The 14,676-nt window shown below is 32.8% G+C and overlaps 1 long non-coding RNA gene across 1 annotated transcript in view; it reads right to left on the bottom strand.

Moving 5' to 3' along the window:
- LOC146997914 (uncharacterized) overlaps positions 1 to 7,418 on the bottom strand; it is a 42,869-nt gene extending 35,451 nt beyond the window's left edge. Inside the window, exon 1 of the long non-coding RNA XR_015040130.1 lies at positions 7,119 to 7,418. This is a non-coding gene — a long non-coding RNA (uncharacterized LOC146997914). The remainder of the gene's footprint in view (positions 1 to 7,118) is intronic.
- Positions 7,419 to 14,676: the final 7,258 nt, after the last annotated feature.

The raw sequence follows: 14,676 nt of genomic DNA on the forward strand, positions 1-14,676 counted from the left end.
TTTCATAATTTCTGCATGCCATCTTACCAGATTTAAACTGATGATCTATAATACTGTTACGAATTTGGTATTTAAAAAGCTAATGTTAGTTCAATTATAAATTAAATGGTTTTATTTCTCGCGCAGTGCAGCACGTGACGAATATTAAAAGAAAGCTAAGCAGGAAAATTGAAAATACAAGAGCGCGTGCATTAAATAAATAAATATCTCTTTTTGATTTCGAGAAAGTACTGGAAAATTCTAGTGCGTGATTTTAAAATCTTATAAAAGGAGGAAAACATCTCAGTTTGTAGCAGTTGCTTAGCTTGTTGTTGTTTAGAAAACTGCTCTTGTTGATTGTAGCGAATTCGCGTTCTTTAGCTGTTTTGAATTACGTTCTATTGGACATTTGAGTAGTTAAAAGATAACTACTGTGAGATATTGTAATACTGCATGATAATTTGAGAAAATTTAAGCATTTTTGTTGTGATAATAATAAATTTTTGTTCATTTTTCATCGGACTTGTGCATTCATTTCATAACGAACCCGTACGCACGCAACAATTTTTGGTTTCAGAAGTGGGATTTGAATGCCAATAACAAGAGCGATGGAAGAGCAATTAAGGCAGTTAATATCAGCCTTTGCCTCATTTAAAGAAGAAATGAAATTGGGCCAGGAATCCGTTAAGGACGAAATGAAAGCCGTTCAAGCTGGTCAAGAAAAGATTGAAGCATGTCAAGAAGAAATGAAAAGAGAAATTACCTGCATAATAGAAAATAAATTTGAAGCTATGGAAGGCAGAATTGACACAGTTGAAAATAAAGTTGGACAAATTGAAGAAAAAGTTTCTTTCGTAAAAGATCAAATTGAAGAAAGAGTTTCTTCGGTGAAAGAAGAAATAGAAAAAAAAGTTTCTTCTGTAAAAGAACATATAGAAGGGAGAGTTTCGGCTGTGGAGGAACGAATTGAAGGAAGAGTTTGTGCCGTCCAACACCAAATCGAACAACAAATTGACGAGAGTTTCTGCAGTTGCCAAAGAAATGGAAACTCTAAAGAAATTCGTAGCGACGGCAGGGAGCAAGAGTGATGATTTTAAATTCTTACCGATGCCTGCTCGTCCATTTCTGAAGCTATCCACATATGATGGGAAGACATCCTGGCAAGTGTACAAGACCCAGTTTTCTATCGTTGCGGATGCAAATGGATAGGATTCCCAAGCTAAGGCCTGTCATCTCGCCGCTTCTTTAAGAGCTGACGCAGCGGATATTCTACAGACTCTTCCCGAAAACAAAAGGTTAGATTTCGAAGCTCTGTCAGGCGCCTTGGAGCTGCACTTTGGCGAGAAATGTTTAAAAGACTACAGCAGGCTTCAATTAAAATCCCGTCAACAGAAGCCCACCGAATCACTTCAGGAGCTCGCCACGGATGTTGAAAGGCTGTCACATCACGCCTTTTCGGAGTGCCCGACAGAAACAAGGGAAATCCTGTCCCTGCAATATTTCATCGATGGGATCCGGGATCCCGAAATACAGAAGGCCCTACGAATGGCAGATGTAAAGGATGTAAAAAGCGCTCTGTTGTACGCCGTGAAATTGGAGGCAGCCCAGCAGGCAACTCTTAGAGATCGCTACCCAGTCAGAGCTGTGCGAGTCCACGACCCAGGGGACCAACTGATGGCTCGTTTAGATGATTTATCCAGACAAGTCGATGCTTTGATACGGAGTAGCAGTGAGAACAAAGTGGCTGTAAGATGTTGGAGATGTGGTTCTGAAGGTCACCTACGACGGCATTGCAGAACACCCCAGGGCACGGATAATGAAACGGATGAGTTGACAAGACCAGTGAATGCTTTAAGACGGAATAGTGGTGAAACAAAACCGACCCTAAAGTGCTGGAATTGCGGTGTTGAAGGCCACCTACGAAGGAACTGCAGAACTCCCCAGAGCACGGAAAATAAGGCATACGATTTAAGCAGACAATTAAATGCCACGGGAAGGAAAAGGACTGACAAGAAACCAAAGTGCTGGAACTGTGGAGCTGAAGGCCACGTACGAAAGAATTGCAGAACACCCCAGGGTACGAAAATTGAGACAATTTCTGAGCAACGACGCAGGAAACAAATTAATGACCATATCGAGGAACGGAGGTTGCCAGATAATGAAAAACCCTGTTTTAAAGCGCTTAAGATCTCTATAGTGAGTGGCAACAATAACGGACTGTCCATCAATGGGAATATCGATGGAGTTCCTTGCAATATGATCATTGACACAGGAGCTAATGTTACCATCATTAGGAAAGATTTAGCTGAGCATTTTAAAGATAAACTTATTTGGACGCCATCCTGTGTTACCCTTCAGACTGCGTCTGGTGACAAGATCGACATAACTGGGAAGTTAAACGTAAACATCACGTTTGGAAGTGTCACCTACCATCACACGGCATATGTGGCGGATATTACAGATCCATGCATACTCGGATTGGACTTTTTAAGGAAATACAATTTTTCTTTAGATTTCCAAAACAATAAGCTGCTTTCAGCATCTGATGGCATGACTATCCATCCTCAAAAGGGATCCTCGCCTGGAAATGTCGACGCCTTGTCCGAAAGATCGAGCTCGGGAAGCTGCCGAAATCATACCAGGGTCGAAAAGAAACGCAAGACTACCAGCTATTCTCCATCTCAGAAGCTCTTCGGTCAAGACCTTCGTCTGCCTTGTGACCGCCTGTTTAGTCGCCCTGCGGATGCGCCTTCATCGCCTGAGGAACACATCCAAGATGCCCAGCCCCGGTTTGAGAGGATGCATAGTTCTGCACGAAAGCGAGTCAACTTGGCGACGGAGAAAATGAAGACCAGATGCGACACAAGAGCTACTAGACATAGATCCAACAAAGGAGACAAGGTGTGGTTGTGGAACCCAATTCAACGAAAAGGACCGAGTCCTAAATTACAGTCACCTTCGGATGGTCCATATACAGTGCTGAACACGAATGACGTCGTGGTTCGGATCCGTAAGTCTTCGAACTCTTACGACAGGTTAGCTTATTACTATGGCCATAGTACGTAATGTAAATAATTGTAAATAGTGTAAGACCATGGTCCTTTTTGCTTCTAGATGTGTATTTAGTAATTGATTTGTATTTTGCATTTGATTTGTATTTTGTATTTGATTTGTTTTATTTATTGCATTTATTGTTCATGTTGTTTATTATTGTAATGTAATGCTTATTATTGCATTCATGCTTTAGTTGTAAGTTTAGCTTCCTGTCCAGGGATTGTATTGCCCAGGACGTGCAGTCCTTGGGAAGGGGGCAGTGTTACGAATTTGGTATTTAAAAAGCTAATGTTAGTTCAATTATAAATTAAATGGTTTTATTTCTCGCGCAGTGCAGCGCGTGACGAATATTAAAAGAAAGCTAAGCAGGAAAATTGAAAATACAAGAGCGTGTGCATTAAATAAATAAATATCTCTTTTTGATTTCGAGAAAGTACTGGAAAATTCTAGCGCGTGATTTTAAAATCTTATAAAAGGAGGAAAACATCTCAGTTTGTAGCAGTTGCTTAGTTTGTTGTTTAGAAAACTGCTCTTGTTGATTGTAGCGAATTCGCGTTCTTTAGCTGTTTTGAATTACGTTCTATTGGACATTTGAGTAGTTAAAAGATAACTACTGTGAGATATTGTAATACTGCATGATAATTTGAGAAAATTTAAGCATTTTTGTTGTGATAATAATAAATTTTTGTTCATTTTTCATCGGACTTGTGCATTCATTTCATAACGAACCCGTACGCACGCAACAATACGGAATCGCCCGACGAGTCCGGATTAAAGACTTTAGACTGCATAACCGATAAAAATTGAGAAATGAAATACTGTGATGATTGCAAAGCATTTATTTATAAAATTCATTTAGAAATTTGATAAATAGCGTTAATATAAATAAATAGAAAAATAAACAGTGCACACATTTATTCAAAGCATCTACTTGTAAAATTACACGATAATCAGCACATAGCGTAACATTATGAAAGTCACACAACTTTCATTGAAAAATATCTACATATATTTTTTTATCTTTCTATTACAGCTGGTATCCAAATTAGAAACCTAAGTCAAGTGCTAAATACCATTTCAGAAAGTTAGCAAAGTACTGATTATCAAAGTATCCCCTATTAATTAGTCAACACAAACTACTATCATTTTGCAGAACGCAGGATTACAAAAAGTTTATTTGAAAGGGATATAGATAATTAGTCATCAGACGTAATAAATGTATCTATAATGGGAAAAAAAAAAAGGCAAATTTCTCAAATATTGCTGACAAGTTACGAAATTTAAATAATGCATAACAGTATTAGTTTTCTTATTCTAAAATATTCTAAAATGTGTTTTCTTATTTTTCTCATGTTTCTATTTCTTTTAAAAATTATTTGGCTTTATAATGTCCTTGCTTTCAATACTCAGGGACTTCTTTTGGTCACTCAGTTTATAATTTGCAACCTTTAAAAAAAAAAAAAAAAAAAAAAAAAACTTTTTTTAATCATGTAAAATAACATCTTATTAAAGCAAGTTTAAGAAGAAACAATGTTAATTATAAAAAGCTAATAAAAAAGCTGCTTAAATACAAGTCCTCATTAGCAGATTGAAATAAATGTGCTGCTCAGAGGATTAAAATTAAAACAACAAATTCGATTTTTGCAAATTAAGAGAACTTGCCAACTAATTACAACATACATACAGCGATTTTAATAATAAGATCTATAATCTATTCGTAACAAAATTACATGAAATATTTGTAAAATATAGCGAAACTTTATTTTTAAAAAATTAATAATCAAAACATGACAAACATTTTATCTCATACAAGTCTTTGTACACTTCAAAAAAAATCTTGACATAATAGCAAATATTTTCATTTTTTGTTAAATTTATATTTAGTAGGATATTCTTTATCATCCACAACAGCTTTTAAACGTCTGGGAATAGATTTTGCTAGATTTTTGGTAATTTCTATATTAATGTTCATCCATTCTTCCATCATGACTGCTTTGAGTTCACTTTTCTTTTTGATGTCGTGTTTCCGTACTCTAACCTCCAGTTTTTTCCAAATGTGTTCTATGGAATTTAAATCTGGCAACTGAGGTGGTGTTTTCAAAACCTGTGGACAATTATAGAGACACCACAGGCGAACGTTGAGAGCTGTATGCTTAGGATTGTTATCATGATTAAAAATAAAGTTGTTTCCAATACCCAAATTTTGGACTGATAATTTTAAATTGTCTCTTAAAATATTTAAATAAAGAGAATGATTCACTATGCCATCAATAAATACCAAATTACCTCGTCCTGATGCTGCCATGCAACCCAACACAAGAACACCTCCACCACAATACTTAACTGTTCTAACTAAGTTCTTAGAATGAAGTTCCTCATTTTTTTTCTCCATACAGTTATTCGACCATCGGAACCAAAAATATTAAATCTGCTTTTGTCAACAAATAGAACATTATTCCAGAACGTTTCGGGTGTATTTATCATCGATTTTGCGAATGAAAGCCCAAGCTTTCTATTTTTCTCCCTAACAAAAAATTTTTTATGGGCAGAACGCCCATGTAATCCAGCTTCTCTGAGAACTCGTCGAACAGTTTCAGGTGAAATTGAAGAAGAAAATTTTGCATTAAATTCTGCAGAAACTTTTACAGCAGTCAAATGTGGGTTTTTCACAAATTTTCTACTAATAAATCTCTTCTTATGTCTAGTTAACTTTCTCAGTCGACCTTTTCTTACCTTGTTTTCAATCCGATTTTCTTCTTTAAAGCGTTTTATCACATACTGCACTGTCGAATGGGATAAATTAACTAATTTAGCAATATTTCGAATTCATTTACCACTACTATGGTGAAAAAATATCAATTTTCGAATGCTGTTTGTAATTTTTTTACAATTGCGACCCACTTTTCAATATTATTATGAAGTAAACAATAAAAAATTAAAGCAAACAATATTTTAAATGCCATCACAATGCAAAAATTTAAAAAAGCAGCAAACGATGATTCTAATTTTGATTTTATCCAAAAAAAATCTCAGTGTACGAAGACTTTTGTGACATAAAATGTTTGTCATTTGTTGATTATTAATTTCTTAAAAATAAAGTTTTGCTATATTTTAAAAATATTTCATGTAATTTTGTTACAAATATTAAAATCTAATCTTATTATTAAAATCTCATTCAGAAAGTTTACTTTTAATTAATGGATAGAGCCTTATTTCAATGAAAATCATAAGTGTACGAACATTTTGGGAGCCACTGTATGTACTTCAGAGAGAAAAGAATGAGTAGGAAAGAACACTAATTTCAGACTTAAGATTTCTGAAAATGATCAGAAGTGGGAAGAAAAAAGGATAATTTCAGTTTCATCCAAAAAATAATAATCAAATGCTGAAAATGAAGCTTTAAAAACAAATTAAAAATAAACACTTTCCAAGGATTCAGCACTATTAGAACTCTAATGTTAGCATGACTTTCTTTTACTTCTAAAACAGTAATACTGATATAACCGATGAACGAATCATACTATATAATCTTTAATATAATTGCAAGAATGAAATTTTGAATCTTCAGTTCCCTATTACCTTACATTTTTTTAATTATAGCAATATTCTAAAGTTTACAGCAGCCATGAGACGATCCTACGTTACAGGTGCCTACATGTTGAATATCAGAAATACCTAGAAATATTACACTGAAATAATATTTATATGCAAACACACAAAACAAATATTGGTGAAAAACACTTCCTCTATCATAATTCAAGTCTACTGCAGAGATATCTAATGTAAGTCGCTTACACCAGGTTACCATACTCTACCGAAAACTCACTACTCCTTTTAAAACAAGAAACTATAAGAATATAAATCATAGTATTCATTTCAGTCATTCTCCAGATATCCAGAAATAAGAAAAAAAAACGCCCTTCATAGATGCAATTTGCAGTTTCTGTGGAGACTTCGATTAATTATTGGACAAGAAAGAAAAATTGTTACCGCATAATCAGGTACATTTAAGGAAAACAAAAGCTTGTATTTAAATTAGGTGGCCATACACAGACATTCCAAAAATGAGGTATAATCACACTTACAGAATGGCATACTTTAAAACGACAGACAAATTCATTCACAAAAGGCCATATTCCAAAACATCAAACAACAGACAGAATCTTTCTGCCCGCAGAAAGAACATCAGCAAAAGCGAAAACACAAGAAACAAGGAGGATGGAACAAAGAACGTCTGTGTCTTTGGCTGGAATCTGTTACAAAATAGACTAAAGCCATCGCCAATGTGAAAGATCTTAGTTGCCACGATGAGCATTTATCGCTCACTTGGCTGAATATACATTTCAAGAAATGTATCGTTTTTCTGTAAAAGGAACGAAAATTAATGATACGAATTAATGTAAGAAGAAGCCTTTAATCTGGCTGAGGCCAAATTAAAAATGCTTGATTTTTGTGTGTTTTATTTTCATTTCACTTTACGATTACCAGAATCCATTTTAAAACAGTAGAATTAATGTAAGATATAATAGTAGAATTAATGTTAGCATAATTAAGCATATTTTGAGATTCCTTAACCTTTTCCCGTGGCCTATAGGGGCCAATTTCGAACGTATTATGGCCATTTAATCACTTATTTTAAATGAAAAGAACAGAAAAACAAATCTACAGGGTCTTGCACTTCCTAATCCATATTAAGGAATAAATTTTAAATCTCCATAGTTTACTGAAATTTCTTGAGACACATTTAAAGTGTGAAAGTGTGAGACATTTAAAGTGTGAAACATTTAAAGTGTGAAAGTGCGGGACATATATGTCCCAGCCCCCCTGGAAAAGCCATTATGCACTGTTTGAGATCAACAATTCTTATTTTTATTGAAGTACAAAGTATAAAAAAATGTTATGAAAATTTCTATAAGAATAATTTTTTTGCACTTTTTTTCTCTTAAAGATACACTAATATTAATTTTTCATACTTACTATATTTATACCTATTGGATTTTTAGTTCTGCACTTGAATTTACCAAAAGATATAAAAATATTTTTTTAAAAAGAGGAAGTTATGGTATATGATTAAGAAAACAGTGATAAAAATCATAACTGTAAACTCAAATTCTATATGAATATGAATATCCAATTTTGAATTTTGTATGGATTAATTTAAATGAATTAAAATTTAATTGAAATTGTTCAATTTAAATGAATTTTAATTGTTCAATTTAAATGAATTAAAATTCATTTAAAAATTTTAAAAACACAGCTTTAAAATCTATGTTGAGAGCTATAAAATCATCATCTAATTGTCCTAAGAGAAATTTTTGCCAGTATCCTGAAAGCAGTGAACATTACAAATTATGCATCAGAATTTGCTTTAAGCAATTAAAAAAAACTGAGGCAAAAAATCTACCAACTTCCATGGCCATTTTTAATCATATTGCATTTAAAATTAAATCCATAGTTTTAATGCATAAAAAATCTCAGTGCATGCATTTTTACATCATTAAACAGTACTAAATCAGAAGCACAGTTATGTACAATATAAGGTTGATAAGAAAATAATGCTTAGAAATCAAATGCATAGAAGTACATTAATATAAATTCTGGAAATTTTACAGATTAATATTATTTTGACATAATGCACTTTTTATTTATCTTGATATCATGCACTTATGTTTTATTAATTTTGTTACTGATAAGAAATTAAATTAAATTTCAAATTCAGTTTCAATTGGCAGATGGGAAAGAGATCTCACAGTAAATATACAAAATGAAAATATTTAAATCAGTTACTGTCCATGTTATGCGTGGAATGAGTAATTATCAACATTATCAACGTGCTTCTTTGATTTCTCATGCGTTTCAGTTTCTTCTTTCACTTTGTTTATACTTTTGAAACTATCTTTGTCCACGTTATGCATGGAATGAGATCCTGCCTCTTGTTCCACTGTTTACTGTAAAGTTGCATTGAAATCTGTTTATTGTCCTCTGTCTGCGGTGAACATTTAATAAGTGGTCAATATGCCTCATCAACAGCGGAGGATGCCACACCAACAAATAACGAAATTCAAACGAGGTCGCATCGTCGGTATGCAAGAGGGTGGATTTTCATATCATGCAATCGCAACCTGCATGCAGCGTAATGCCACATCAGTGATGCGTGATAGGAAGAAATGGACAGAGGAGAACCAAACAAGGTGAAATCCTGGCAGTGAGGCAAGTAATAGCACAATCGCACGTGACAACAGAGACCTCATCTGCATGGTTGTGAAGGATTGTACAGCATCATTTTGTGTGATAGCACAATGTTGGAGTACACTACAGATGTATTCTCTAGCTTCAGTGTTCGTCGCCATCTGCTACAGCATGAACTGCATGCAAGGGTTACTCTACACAGGATTCCCCAGGATCTTTGATTCAATCCTATGTCTCTGACTTGAATAGGGAGGACAACACAGTATGTGGAAACAAGTTGTTTTCTCTAATAAATCTTGTACAATTTAGACTACGATGATGGTAAATTATATGTCTGACATTACAGTAGCAAACGTCTGCTCCCACAGTGCGTTATCCAACTTCACACTGCACATATGCCTGGCATCATGGTGTGGAAAGCTATTCCATATAATTGTTGATACCATCTAGTACAGATTGCGAACAATCTCAACAGTAATCATTACATAATTGAAGCTGTGGAAACAAAGATCCTCTCCATTCTTCGACGCATTCCAGGCACTGTATTTCTGCATGATAATGCCCGTCCATGTTTCCCAGACTCCAAGCCTTCTTTAGGGCACAACAGGTTTCGCTTCTTCCATGGCCTGCTATTCCCTGAATATGTCACCCATTGAGCATGTGTGGAATTTCATCGGTCGGCGATTTGCTCGTACAGTTAGTGGAGCACACACTAAGACTGAACTTTGGCATCAAGTCGAAGCCATGTGGAATGCCATTTCCCAGGATTACATTCAGAACCTGCATGATTCAATGCCACAACGCGTACAGGCTCTCGTCGCTCAGTGTTCCAGACACACAAAAGTACTGATTTTCGACATTCGTTTTGTATTTTTCTATTATAAATTTGATCATTTATTCCTACCACTATCGGTGTAGAATAAATATATGGAATAAAATAATATGGAATATATGGAATAAAATAAATATATGGAATAATACCTGGAATAAATTTCAATCATTTCCAACAAATCCTTCATGGTGTTGCATTTTGCACAAATATTAGTGTATTAAATTTCCATTGACCTACTTCGTTTATTTAATCTTTCCATTATTTAATTAGGCTCTTATCATTGGTGACTGCGACCCCATATAAAAAATCCTGAAAACTACCTTGTAAAAAATGCGACATAGTTTCACATAATTCACACTATTAATGTGATATATATATGCATACTGTAATATTTCATTATTTAACAAATAATTATAGTTATTATCCTTGATATTGAAGTGGTAATGCCACATTTGATATCATCTGTATTTTGTAACCGTTGCTAGGCAACGTCGGAAAATGTTTAAAAAAATTTATTATTCTAAAAGTTTTACCAAAGTACCATTGTATTTTAAATTGTCTATCTACATGAACTAAAAATAAAATTTATGTTTGACTAAGAAAATCATCTGTTATTTTGTTAAATACTGCAAAATACATTACAATATAAAAAATTTTCAACCTATTTCATTACCAAAGGGTAATGAAGAATGCTTTTTAATTTATAAAATGTTAAATTATATTTTACTACATCTTTTTAGTTTCTGAATATTCTTAAAATAATTGTTAAGTTTAGCTTGCTTTTCAAGGGAGGGGGGAGATTTTGGAAAGAGCTGCATTATTCCCCCCTGACAACTGAAAGTTCTACATGATCAACAAACATTTTGATGCAGATAATGACTTTTCACTTAATCCTTCAATTACTATGAGTAGAGCCTAAAGTATGCATGTTAACAGGTGTGGAAGCTAATAGGAAGAGAATAGTTCATTAAAGGTAAAAAATTTTGGTAATCTGTCCTGTAATTCAGTAAATTAAACCTCGGGTTTTTACTAATATGGCCTTGAGATGGATTTCCTAATCCAAAAATTTGACATTTATTTTGGTTTAATGAAAATAAATAATATTTCTGTTTTTAAAGCATTTAAACTATCACTGTTTAAGGATGATCTACATTCTAATGCAATATTACCAATGAAATTAAATTTTAACGGTGGGTTAGTGGCACAGCTAGAACTTTTAACCACTCCTCTTGAAATACAAACAAATAAAAAAAGTGTCAAAATGACATACAGGGAAATAAATTCAAACTCTTTGTTTATTTTTGGAGAAAAATTTTAATCTGAAGAAAATTTCCAACATTGCAAAATTATATTATCATTTTGCTTGTTTTTCTTTCTTTTTTTTTACAACCCTTAACATCACAGAGGTCTACTTGATTGCTGCAGTTACTGCAATGCAGGAAGTATACAAATATTTCTTAATTTCTCAAATGCAAAATAAACATTTATAGTTCTAATATACTTTCTAAATGATTTTCATTTAGAAAACTCTTCTCATAACTAGCAGTTATGAGAAGAGTAAGGAAAGTTCACAATAGCATTACGATGTTTGAAACTTTATTCTGGAGATTCTAATTTAGAATAAACTGCAAAAATTCAAAAGGACCGCCCTCCCACATTCTTCTTTTGATTTCTCTAGCAATAATAGAAATGAAACTCTTAAAATATTTTGTTTTATTATTGTCCCTGTGATAATTTAGTTAATATTCATCATTTTCATTCAAAGATTTTGATGCAAGAAAAAAAAGTATAACAAAGGTACGTCGTAATTGAAATCTTGTGTTGGTTGCTTTGAATACTTTACCTTGAGTGAAAACTATTTATTTTCTCAATTTAACTCAGTATGCAATTCAGAATCTTATTATTCTTTATATGCCTCGATCATCTATGCCAAAATTATTGCCTGGGACAACCCCATCCCTCTAGCTATACCACTGCATTGGGCTCAAGGAAAGAAGTTTATGCAAATTTAATTAACACGGCAATACTGGGTGGTTCTGTTTTCCACTTTGTTTTAGCCTCAATACTTCAGCAGACCAAAAGTTTAGAGTATATATTTTTTTTCATAACTGTATTTCTGTATAAGGAAAGTTATTATTTATTTGATAGTTTTTGACATTCTAGTGTGACAGAAATATTTTCATCTGCTAAAATGACATTTAACAAATTATCTGTTTATTTCATCAAACCAACAAAAGCAGTTGTTTTACAAGGCAGAGTGAGACTGATGCCATTAAACGTTTGAGTCCCACGGGTTATTGAAAAAACACTACTGAAGAATCCCAAACTGTGCAACCACGCTCTCTCTAAATGAGTACGAAAAGATCCAAGCAGCGCAATAGCACTTGTTTTATTTTATGTCGAGAAATACCAAGCGGTGCAATCCTAATCGAGGCTTCTTGTATTTCGGCGATTCTCGACACTCAGTCACATTTATTGACGTTTGCAAAGAGATAAGACGTACTCTTGCATAAGTGTTTCTCATTTTGTCCCCAATGTTCGAAATATACTGGGTTTCCTCGACATAAAATCTCAACAGTGTGATCGCACTGCTTGAGATTCAAACGGTTAAATTTGATAAAGACAGAGTTCTTTAAGGAAAGCTCTTTTTTTTTTTTTTTTTTTGGTACATGACCAACCCATCTTATATATTGCGATTTCTGCATCAATAAAAATTAATCATGGACATTTGCTTTCAAAATTACCCGTGTGTAATAAATACGACTTAGCATGTTTTCATAACGATGATTATGTATACAAATACTAGCAATTTCTCAAATTTAGAGGTTCTGGATTTGAGAAAATAAATCCTATGTAAATATACCCTTTTCTAGATAATTTTAATAACAGATGATTGAATGAAACAAAAGCATGCCAATGAAAAATTTAACATCATGCAACAATACAACCTCAGTTTAGCACAGATTTTGAGTAAAAATATTCATACACAGAAGTAAAAATATTTTTACCAAACATTTTTTATGCCAAATTATAATCTTATTTCTGCATAATATTAATGGATGAATTTGTAAATATTTTTCTCATATAAGAAAATATACACAAATTTATAATAATTCAATCCACATGTAAATTTAACTGTTCCCTTTTTTTTTTTTTTTTTTTTAGCCTTCAGTTCTTATTAACATGCTACTTCAACTATAGCTAGAATTATGGAATAAGAATATTTATGTTTTATCTAAACAGATGAAGGTTTAATCCTAGTATCCGGTGCACACGAGATTTGCCTACTTTTGGCCACTTTATGATGAGCAGTAAAAACGGGTCATTCAAAGAATATATATAGTTATATAGTGATATATATAGTGATAGTATATAATGTATAGTATATACATAGATGTTCTTTGGGTCATTTTTGGTGTTGGCGATAATTTTCAAAATCACGCCAAGCCTGCACTGTATACTAAGATTTTACCCAGATGAATTTATATAACATACAATTGTATATTTCTCTACACGGCTTATTTCATTGATGAGCATATCAAATGATGTGAAATCACTGTAACTAGCAAGTCTGCCCTAGGAACAGAAAAGAATTTTAATCCTGCTCTACAGGACATCCCAGCTGGCTGTTTAAAACAATGGAAAGAAAGCTGGTTTTTCCATCAATAAAACTCCAAATCAAATGCTATAGAAGAGATGACAGATCATAAAACAGGCACAAAAATAACTCATTTAAATTTCTCATAAGCAAGATAAGACAGTGAAGAAAGTAGTGCAAAATTTAGATGGGTACTAGATGTTGCTGAAATCCATATAAATGATTGGAAGAAGATAAAATATTCAGTATAAATTTTCACACGTTAGGTTAACCTATTACATCAATGAACAATTACAGAGAGATAAAATGATTAAAAATTATGATAAGGTCTTTCATAAAACGAAGTAAATAAAAATTCGAAACGAGATACAAATAACGGAAAAAAGAGTCAATCCAATACAGCTATATTTGAATGAAATAACAGCTCACCACGAAAAGGAAAAATTCAATTAATTCAACGAACTTTAACTGAATAAATTACCTACAGATATGATGAAAACAAATGTATAAATCAAATGGATAGAAAATTTAAAAAATATAAAGCAAATATTTCATAAAGCAAAATAGAATGGAACAGGAAATCATATCAATATGATTTTCAGTTGCAATGGTTTTATATCCAATGAAAAATAAAAAACATAATCAAATACATTCACAAAATGGATACAAAAATTCCTATTTACAATACAGTTTCCGCAAACCAACTCACGCGCAAATAATAATTATAATCACAATAAACGTGACAGATAACCAATTGATTCAAACCAAGATTCTAACCTCCTTAATTCAAACGACGCCAAATTTGGCTAAGATGGTTGTCGTTTACATTTCCTTTATCTATTATGTGCAAAACTACACTATTTTTCATAAAATACTCATAAAAATTACAGATTGGATATATTCTAAGTTAAATATAATTTAAACTATATCAGTCATGCCTATTCTATCAAAAAAAATTTTTTTAATTGTTTTGAAACGCATTTGGTCTTTTAAGTCGCTTACATTGTTAAGTGATTATAGATTG

This window comes from Stegodyphus dumicola, chromosome 3, assembly GCF_044657685.1.
Source record: "Stegodyphus dumicola isolate Sdum_Otavi_A_Nest chromosome 3, ASM4465768v1".
Taxonomy (NCBI): domain Eukaryota; kingdom Metazoa; phylum Arthropoda; class Arachnida; order Araneae; family Eresidae; genus Stegodyphus; species Stegodyphus dumicola.